Source organism: Neomonachus schauinslandi, chromosome 5, assembly GCF_002201575.2.
Source record: "Neomonachus schauinslandi chromosome 5, ASM220157v2, whole genome shotgun sequence".
Lineage (NCBI taxonomy): Eukaryota > Metazoa > Chordata > Mammalia > Carnivora > Phocidae > Neomonachus > Neomonachus schauinslandi.
Window position 1 is genome coordinate 60809405 of NC_058407.1, and position 9910 is coordinate 60819314.

Consider the following 9910-nt stretch of genomic DNA (forward strand, 5'->3'; position numbering starts at 1 on the left):
GCCAGGCTTTCTAAGGAACTGTCAAAGGGGATTTTGATACAGTTTCTCTACTTCCCTCTTGCAAAAGGGCTTCACGAGGCCTGGGGAGCTTGAGGTGGAACAGGTCGCTTTCCTGGAGTAGAGTCCCAGAGAGAGGGCCGAGGGGACCTGATGCTCTGCCTCCCTGGGTTTCCCACACGCTTTCTCCCTGGGGAAGCTGGGAGGTGGCTGGGGTGAGGCCAGGTGAGGTGTGCCTGACCTCCGTCCCCGCACACCAAGCGCTCTGCCTCACCCCGCCTCAGCAAGGAACCTGGCTCCTTTGGCACCCCTAATCCCCGTTCCTCCCCCCACGCTCTCCCCTATTCACCCTGCCTTGCTGTCCCTCCTCCTCCCACTTCCTCTTTGGCCCCTGTGGATCTCCTCTCTCCCGAATCTTTGCCAGGCAACCCCTCCACCGGGCCTGCCCCTCTGGGCACTTTGGCTGGTTACTCTGGAGCCCCACTGAGTTTCTCTTCCCCACAAGTCCAGGGGTTCAGGGGCTCCTCCCTGTTGCTGGGAATGAGGCAGCTAGAGGAATGAAGCCCTGGCACATTCCAGAGTTTGAAGGTGCTCAGTGGCTCAGCGCCCGGGCTCCTTGGGGTCTGAGACCCCTGGCCCAGCAGAGGTCAAGAAGCAGATGGCGCAGGCCTCCTTGGGGGTAGTGACGATGGTGTAGGGAGACAGGTACTTTAGGGGCTCGGCACCAGGCCCCAATTTTTACCATCTCTGTTCCCACTCTGTGCCACCCTGCATGCAGCCATGTACCCGCCCTCCCCAGCTAGGTGTCACAGAGGCCAGAGTCCCCCTTTCCATCCTTCTTTCCTCCACTCGACAATCTCTCCCCCTGGCTTCTTGAGTTCCCTCCACGCTCCCATCCTCTGGAAGTCTTTGCCAACAGCCCAGCCCACCATTCCCCTTAGTTGTTCCTTCCAGTCTGAGCGTGTTTCTGTCTTTCTTTGGAAGAGGAAGAACAGAGGTGCCCATTCTGGCTGAGAACAGACAGGAAGATGCAGGCATAGACCTAAGAAAGGGTCCAGACTTTACAGACAGACCTGGGTTCAAATCCTGACTCTGGCACCACTGGTTGTGTGATCTAGGACAAGTTAATCTGACCGAACCTCAGTTTTCCCATCTATAAAATGGGGTTAATTAGACGTGCCATATGTAAAGCACCTGGCATGTAGTGCTTGTGCATTGAGTGATGATTATTGTTAGTACATATAATGCTATTAACAACTGAGACAACTTCCTGGAAGAGTGGTCTTCTCTGGAACCCCTAAATGAAAGGAAGGACCCCTCTTGACATCCAGCCTCTGCATCCAAGTGGCCCTTCTTTCTGAGATATCCTCCCCACCCAGTCCTTTATCGTGGTTTTGCCTTCTTAGGAGACACAGGGTGGGGTGCGGTGCCTGCCTCCTGGGAGGGGGTTGGTCCCCCCACTCCAGCCCCCAGTTCCCTTCTGGCAGGGAGTCGCTGGCTGCCCCTGGGTAAGGCCTGCTGGGGCAGGGAAGCAAAGTGCTCTCACAGCCCGGAGAGGGGCTTAAGCTTTCTGTTACTGGCTGGCAGCTGCCCCAGGCACCCTCAGAGGGGCCAGGGAGAGCAGGGAGAGCAGGGAGAGGGTAGGGGTGGAGCAGAGGGAGGTGGGGGCAAGGTGTGGGTCCTGCACCACCAAGAGCATCCCCCCCGCCAGGAGCATTCCCAGGCAGGGGTGGGGTGCTGGGTGGGGATAGCTGACGCTGGTTTCCTTCCAGAGTTTCGATCAGTGGGGCGGGTTTAAGGCTGGGCTCTGCTGAGCCAGCAGCTTTTCTCTAGGAAACTCAAAAGCTTTGAAGAGAGAAAAACATCCGGACTGTTCTCCCATCAGGTCAGGGGCACTGTCCCCTCAGCCTGGGGAATTTTTGTCTCTGGTAGCCCCCTCCCAGAGAGATGTGTGCCGGGGTCAGGCTGGGGAGCATGGACATCCACACACAACCTTCTTGCACACACGTATCCTTACACATTCACAACATACAACCTGATACACACTCACATCTTGTCCCCCCACCCCCCCGGCCCCTTACACACTGATGTGCACGAGTGTCTTCTACGATCCACGGTCACAGAGCTCCGCATCGGCACGCCCACCCTTATATGTGCGTAACTAGCTTACACATGCATGTATGAACTGCGCTTCCACGGCCCCTACAATTGACTTTGCACACACATCTACACTCTTACGTGGTCATCTGACCTCTACACATTCCCCCTCATGCCCCTACATTCAGTTAGAAGCTCCCCACAATACACTCCCCACGTGTACCCACACACATGGCCCTACTCTCTCTGTCTCTTGCCCCACTCACTCAGATGACAGTGAGGGCAGGAGTGGTCCCAGGAACGTCAACCTTTAGTAGGCCAGGCCTGGCCGGCAAGTGGGGACCGAGAAGATAGGAATAATAAGAGCTAATAGTAGGTACACACTCCCCTGTGCTAAGTGCTGTTCTGGGCTCTACGTGTATATCTTGTTGGACATACACAACAACCCTATGGAATAGGAATTATTATTCCCTTATTATAGTCGTGAACGTGGAGGCACAGAGAGGTTAGGTCCCTTCCCTGAGGCCACAGAGCTAGTCAGTAGTGGAGACACAATCTGAACCCGGGCAGTCTGACTCACGCTCTTAACCACCACCTGTAGGTCCTCTCTCCCAGATCCTCAGCCTCTCTCTGCTCTGCTCATCTACCCAGGGCACCCCTAGGATCCCAAGAGCTAGCTTCCAGAGAGTCCATGTACATGGATTTTCCCAGCTTGGCCCAGGGCCAACGGGGACTTCACAACATCCAGAAAAAATGCCCAGGAATCACTGGTGGCTTATGTTCCCATTTGGGGGCCTGTTTAGGGGCTCTCACCTTATAACCCCACCAGGCAGCAGGGAAGTGGTGCTAGGGGAGGTACTTCGCGGAGGTCCTGATCACCCCCCACTCCTGTTTCAGGAATTCCCGTGGGGCTGGCTCCCGCCTGGCTCCCACGCCCTGTTCCGGTCGCAAGAACCCTGGCTGCCTGTAGGGGGGGTCAAGAGCACGAGAAGCCAGACTCGTGCTCCTGCTTGGAAGGGACTGCCAGGAATGGGTCTGTGCCCTGGAAAATCCTGGAAAGATGTCTGGGACCAGGACTGGATTAGACTGCCCTGTCCATAGTGTGTGCATGCATGTTTGTGTACGTGTGTGTGTGTGTTCAGACGTGTCCTCTGGGAGAGAAATCAGACAGTGGGCTTGGTGAAAAGCCCTGAGAAGCCATGCAAGGGAATACGCTGAACCATTTACAATAATCCTATCTACACTTATGGATACGGACAGGGTGAAACTGGTTATAAATCCATATGTATAATCTGATCCCACTTCTGGGAAATACAGATTTATACGCATAAGTGGTGCTCACGCTAGAATAGTATATAGTACTATACTAGAAACATGAATATACACGTATGCATATATATATAATTATAAAATGCAAACTCCATAAGGGCATGGATTTTTATCTATTTCACGGCTACTTTATACCTAGTGCTAGAACAACACCTGATCAAAAGAAAAAAAAAAAAAAGAACAATACCGGGTCCAATAAATACGGGTTGAATGGATAATGAAAGATATTTACATGTGGAAAAGTCTGGAAAGTTTTGCACCAACCTGTTGATAGTGACTGCTTCTAGGTTGTAGTTTTTAGAAGAGTTTTATTGTTCCTAATTTTATTTCATTATCTGTTGTTTTAAAATTTTCAGCAATGAATTTGTATTATTTGTATAAAGAAAAGGAAGTGCCACAAGCCTTAGAATCTTCTTCCTCTGCATCTTTAAATCATCAGCCTAGACTTTAAGAAGCCAGGCAGTGGGATCTGCATTTTCTTGCCCCTCTACTTCCCCACCCAACATCTTCCTGCTGGTCTTCTGCTCTCCCTGCCCCCTCCCTGCCCACAAGCTTCTGCTGACACAGCTCCTGGGGGCTTTTATGCCACTTTTGAAATAATGGAAGGGCTACCTTGGGAGCCAGGAGAGGCCCGGGGTAACACAGGCACCCTCCCCACCTGCCAGGCCAGGTGAGCAAGCAGGTGCCTTGGAGGCCAAGAGACACTGGGCTGATGTTGCAGCAGGAAGGAGTGAGGTGAGACCCAAGAACTTCGGAGAGTAGTAAGTGTTTGGGCAGGTCAGGGAGGTCACAGAGCCCGTCTCTTTTCCTGGAGGGCAATCCCCTGGAGGGGATTGTTCGTTGGATCTGAAGCACCTAGCACAGTGCTTGGTGCTGAGAAGTGCCCAGTACATGTTATAGACGCATGATAGCCTTCAGGAGCTTGCTGGGATGGTGGGAGCGGGCGGGTGGGTGGGATTTTGGGGTCCTCTTCCATGGGTCTCTATCCAAGTCTCATGGCTCTCTATAATGCAGGATGAAATGAGTCCTGGCTTAGTGGGTTCTAGTCCTATCCTTGCTATGTTGCCCTGGATAGGTTGCTTTCCCTCCCTGGGCCTGTCTCTTGTGCTATTAAACAAGGGTGTTGAACAAGATGACCTCTTAGGTCTCTCTGCTCTGACATTCTGCACCAACTGGCAGGTGTCGTGTAGGGTCTTTTTGCTGTTGGGTCACTCTCCAGTTGTGCATTATTGTGGTCTTGATAGAGTCTACAGTCCCCAAGGGCAGGCACACAGTCTGAGCCGCTCTGTGTAGCTCACAGCAGGCCGGCCATCAGGCCCTCCGGCCCTGTCTGTACTCAGCATGCTTCTGTCTGCTCTCTCCAGCTCCGCCAACCTTATCCCTCCTGGATCCAACCAGGGGTTCCTGTCCTCGTCACTGTCATGACTCAGTGGTTCCATGGAGGAGGGGGCCATGGTTCTTTCCTTTCGGGAGCTACAGGGCAGAGCATGCATCTGTGGGTTTAGGGATTAGATTAGGTATTAGGAGAATTTCCTAACCCTTAGGATAGATTGGGAGAGCTCCCTACCCTCTGCTTTCCCCCTTCTCAAACCTGCTTTCATTCTCTCTCTCTTCTGGAAGAGCTTCCCAGAGGAAAGCTCTATTTTCCCATCCCCCAGTCCTGACAGCTAATGCTGCTCCTGGTTCTGGTCTTATTTCTTGGGTTTCTGTGTGTTTGGGGGTGGGACCACTTCTTCTATCAGAGGGTTTCTTAAACTTTTTTGGACAATGATCCCTAGGAAGAAATTCATTTTTTTTTTAAAGATTTGATTTTTAAGTAATCTCTGCACCCAATGTGGGGCTTGAACTTATAACCCCAAGATCAAGAATCGCATGTTCCATCAACCGAGCCATCTGGGTGCCCCAGAAATTCATTTTCTATCACAGTTCTGTATGCACTTACACAAGCACACACATATGGAAGAGAATTTCGTGGTGCAGTGGTAGGTAGCCTTACTCCCTGTGAGGAGCTGGTAACGCTAGTTGAAACCCATTCAGCCAGGGCGCCTGGGTGGCTCAGTTGGGTAAACGGCTGCCTTCGGCTCAGGTTATGATCCCAGAGTCTGGGGTTCGAGCCCCACATGGGGCTCCCTGCTCAGGGGGGAGTCTGCTTCTCCCTTTCCCTCTGCCCCTTCTCCAGCTTGTGCTCCTTCTCTCTTGCTCACTCACTCACTCTGTCTCTCAAATAAATAAATAAATAAATAAAATATTAAAAAAAAAAAAGAAACCCATTCAGTTGATTTCACAACTTGCTGCTGGTTATAACAGAACAGACTGAACTTCCTTGGGGATGGGGGCAGAAGAGTCAACCCCCACTCCCAGACCCCAGGCCCCTGGCACAGCTCTTCAGGTGGCCCGAGGAGGGATGCTGGTGAGGGGGGATGAGGGTCAGGGAGCTCATCCAGGTGACCCCCCTACCCCACCTCCCAGTCCAGGAGCTCCTGTGGGGCCTTACTTACTTTCTCAGCATTGTAGGAATCCTGGGAACTTTCCCCCAGAAATTGCCCCATGGGCCTTTCGCCCTCTGGGGTGTTGGGAGGCTGTCCTTAGCAACTCATCTCACAAATATTTGCCACGTCAGGAGCAGTTGCTATAACAACAGGGCACCCAACTGGCTGAACCTGATTGGGTCAGAGTGGCTGGCCGTGCTGCGGGCTGGGCCCTGGCTGAGCAAGTCTGGACTCTCAGCTCGGGGTTTCTGGTCTGAACACTTCCCTCTTCCCTCAGCCCAGCCCCACTTCCCTCTCCCAGGCACCACTGGTTTGCTCCCAGATATGTGTTCTTGGCTGCAAATGGCTGGGAGAGTCTCCTTCCACGGAAAGGCCTCCACCTGCTCCCTCCGCCCCGCCCAGCTGGTGCTGGCATCAGCCTATGCAGACTCTGGGAGGCGCGCGGTGTCTGCCTCCCCAGCTCCGCAGTCCCTGGCAGCGCCCTGGCAGCTCGAGATCAGCTGGGGTGGGGGTATTTACACCCCAGAAAATGGCCAACGCTACGAAGTGGAGCTGTGTTCTCGCAACCCGCAGCGAGCCCGTTGTTCCATGGCAGGGCACGGCTGCCCGGCCTGAGCCCAGTGAGTCCCCTCCAGGCTTCTGGTTCTCTGCTGAGTGAGGAAACACGCACCATTCGTACTGCACCGAGGAGTCTCAGGGGATCCCGCCGCGCTCCCGGGCACACCCCGGTTCTCAGCCTCACTCGGCCTCATCTCTCGCGCACTTGCTTCTGTTTCTGTGCCTGTAGCATGAGCGACAATGATACCCACTTCTCAGATTGCGACGAGAGGATGAAGGATCCGCAAAGGCCGGGCACGTGCCCAGTGATGGCACCCAGGGGGTCCTCAGTAGATGTTTTAAAAGTGCTTCATAAAACACGATCACTGTTTTTCACGTAAAAGGGTTATTATCCCGAAGTTGGAATTTGGCATTGTCCTATATAGCCTCTCTCAACCCGGACCTTGGAGACACACATTTAAATTCGGAACTCCCGGGCAAAGCTTTGCAAATCCCTGCTCTCCAAGGTCTCTGTGTTGGGATTGTGCTCCCTGTGGGTTTTGGGGGCTCATTACCTGGAGGCAGCAGCTCGGCCCACCCCTTTCTTGAGGCAGTAAGCCCGTTCTCCCCATTCTCTGGCTGGGTGCCACCTTCCTCCGTTGCTGGTGCAGGAGGAGGACAGGGGCTACCTGTCGCAGCCCAGCGGGCAGGAGGGTGCCTGGGCAGAGAACACTGGAGTGTGCTCTGCTTGGCCTGGGGCAGCATGGGGGGCTGCCTCTTTTTTTTTTTTTTTTTTTTAAGATTTTTATTTATTTACGTGACAGAGAGAGAGACAGCGAGAGAGGGAACACAAGCAGGGGGAGTGGGAGAGGGAGAAGCAGGCTTCCTGCGGAGCGAGGAGCCCGATGCGGGGCTCGATCCCAGGACCCCGGGATCATGACCTGAGCTGAAGACAGACGCTTAACGACAGAGCCACCCAGGCGCCCCTCCTCCCTCTTCTTTCCTGCCCCACAGGCCAAGAGAGATGTAGTTACAGAAATTGGCCACATTGGAAGGGTGCTGCTCCCTCCTTGTCCTCACTGGCTTTGGGCAGGAAGCAGCGTCAGGTTGACCCGTGTTTCTGAGAGGGTGCTGTGTAAGCCAGGGACGAACGTTTGACATTTTAACAGCCATGTTTTATTTGAATATGAATTAGAAAAATTAGAATTAGCACACCAAAGCCATGATTTCAAGGACATTACTGCTTAGGGGCAGGATAAAAAAAAAGTAAATTGATTTATAGAAAACTATTAATGGGGCCCCTGGGTAGCTCAGTTGGTTAAGCGTCTGACTCTTGATTTCAGCTGGGTCATGACCTCAGGATCATGAGATCCAGCCTCATGTTGGGCTCTGTGCTCAGCGCCATCCCCTCCCTTGCTCTCTCTCAAGTAAATAAACAAATCTTTAAAAAAATAAAGAAAACTATTAAGCACGTAATGACATCCGTGGGACAATGATATGCCACACAATGGTGAGGGTTGAATGGGCGAATGACTGATGTTCGGGATGCTCTGGGTTAGAATTTGGCATGTATTTCTCAGCTGTGAAGGCCTAACTGAGGGAACGTTCTATGACTCGAGCAGGGAAAGTCATGGGATGTCTGTGGTGGGGGTGGGGAGGCTAGTTGAAGACAGGTGAGGGACACTTTTGTGTCCGGTTCCCCTCAAACAACAGGACAGTAATTAAGCCCTTCAGTGCCCCGTGAAAACTAGGAAAACAGAACAAGTGTGGGCAGCATAGCCTCACCCTGACCCCATGAGATGATTTTCCTTCTTCCTGAGCGTGCCAAGAATAAGAACACCTGCTGCTGCTTCTAGAAGATCCCCAGGCCCCCACGGTACCAGGTACGTGGCACCTTCAACACTTTTATTGCACTTACTGGCTTTTACATAGGTTTCCCGCTAGATTGCAAGTTCCACTAGGGCAGGGACTTCTTCTTCTTTTTTTAAAGATTTTATTTATTTATTTGACAGAGAGAGACAGCCGGAGAGGGAACACAAGCAGGGGGAGAGGGAGAGGGAGAAGCAGGCTTCCTGCAGAGCAGGGAGCCCGATGCGGTGCTCGATCCCAGGACCCTGGGATCATGACCTGAGCTGAAGGCAGACGCTTAATGACTGAGCCACCCAGGCGCCCCAGGGACTTCTATTATCCTTTGTTTACTCTGGGCTGGCATGGTGTCTAGCACCTGGTAGTGCTTCATTAATATTGATAATGGATGCAGTTTGAGGAATGAATTTCACTTTTAGATCTGCTATGTGACCTTGGGCAAGTTATTCTACCTCTCTGGGCTGTAGGTGGTTAAGGTGTCCCTCAATACTGATATTCCCAGGTCTCTGAGAGGAGCACAGTGTGGTGATGGAAGGGCAGGGACTCCAGCGCTCAATGACCTGTGTTCGAGTTCTGGCTCTGCAGCATACCAGCCGCGTGCCCTGGAGCAAATTCTTTGTTCTCTCGGCACCTCGGTTCCCCTTTCTGTAAGATGGTGATATTAATAATACCCATTTCACAGAGTTGTTAGGATTAAATGCTTAATATATGTAAAATTCTTAGAATGTGGCTTGGCATGCAGGCCCCATTGATTGCTTTATTGTTGGGTAAAATAATTCACTGGCAATATTATCTTGGTAGTTTTGTAGGTCAGACAGAGTCTATCTGGGATTCAATGAGACATTTGATACATTTTCTGATGTTCTTGCAGAACGATGGGAACATGGGGTCAGGGTACAATGGATGCAGGAGATGGGAGATAGAGGCTTCCAGTTACGGAATGAATGAGTCCCAGGAATGAAAGGCACAGCATAGGGAATATGGTCAATGGTATGGTCATAGTGTTGCATGGGGACAGATGGCAGCTACACTTGTGGGGAGCACAGCACAACGTACTATGCGTTGTACGCACAGCACTATGTGTACACCTGAAACTAATGTAACGTTGTGTGTCAGTTCTATTTCAATGAAAAGAGTTGGATGCTGAATTAAAAAAAAATGGGGTCTGGATAAAAGTACAACTGGGTAGATTTCCAAAGAGCTGAGCATAGGCCCCACAGGACTTAGGCTGGGAAGATGTAAATCTGCAGAGGGAGGGTTTCCAGGGACGGGCCACAGGAGTCTGTCCTGGCTTTCCTCCAAGACTACGGCACTGGGTCAAGTTTCCTCCAAAAGAGGAATCCCCCGCTATTACACCAACACGCAAACTTGCGACCCGGGCAGTCCCTCTCAGGCCACACCCCATTCTGTATTCATATGTGTATCCTCCCTGGGACTCTATATGCCTTCAGAGTGGGGATGGGGCCTTATCCATCTTGTATGTCCTGTATCATTTAGCTCAGTGCTCATTTAGCTCAGCCCACAGTAGGAGTTCAGTACATACACACACACACACACACACACACATGTCCATGTTTCTCAAATGTATGCATGCT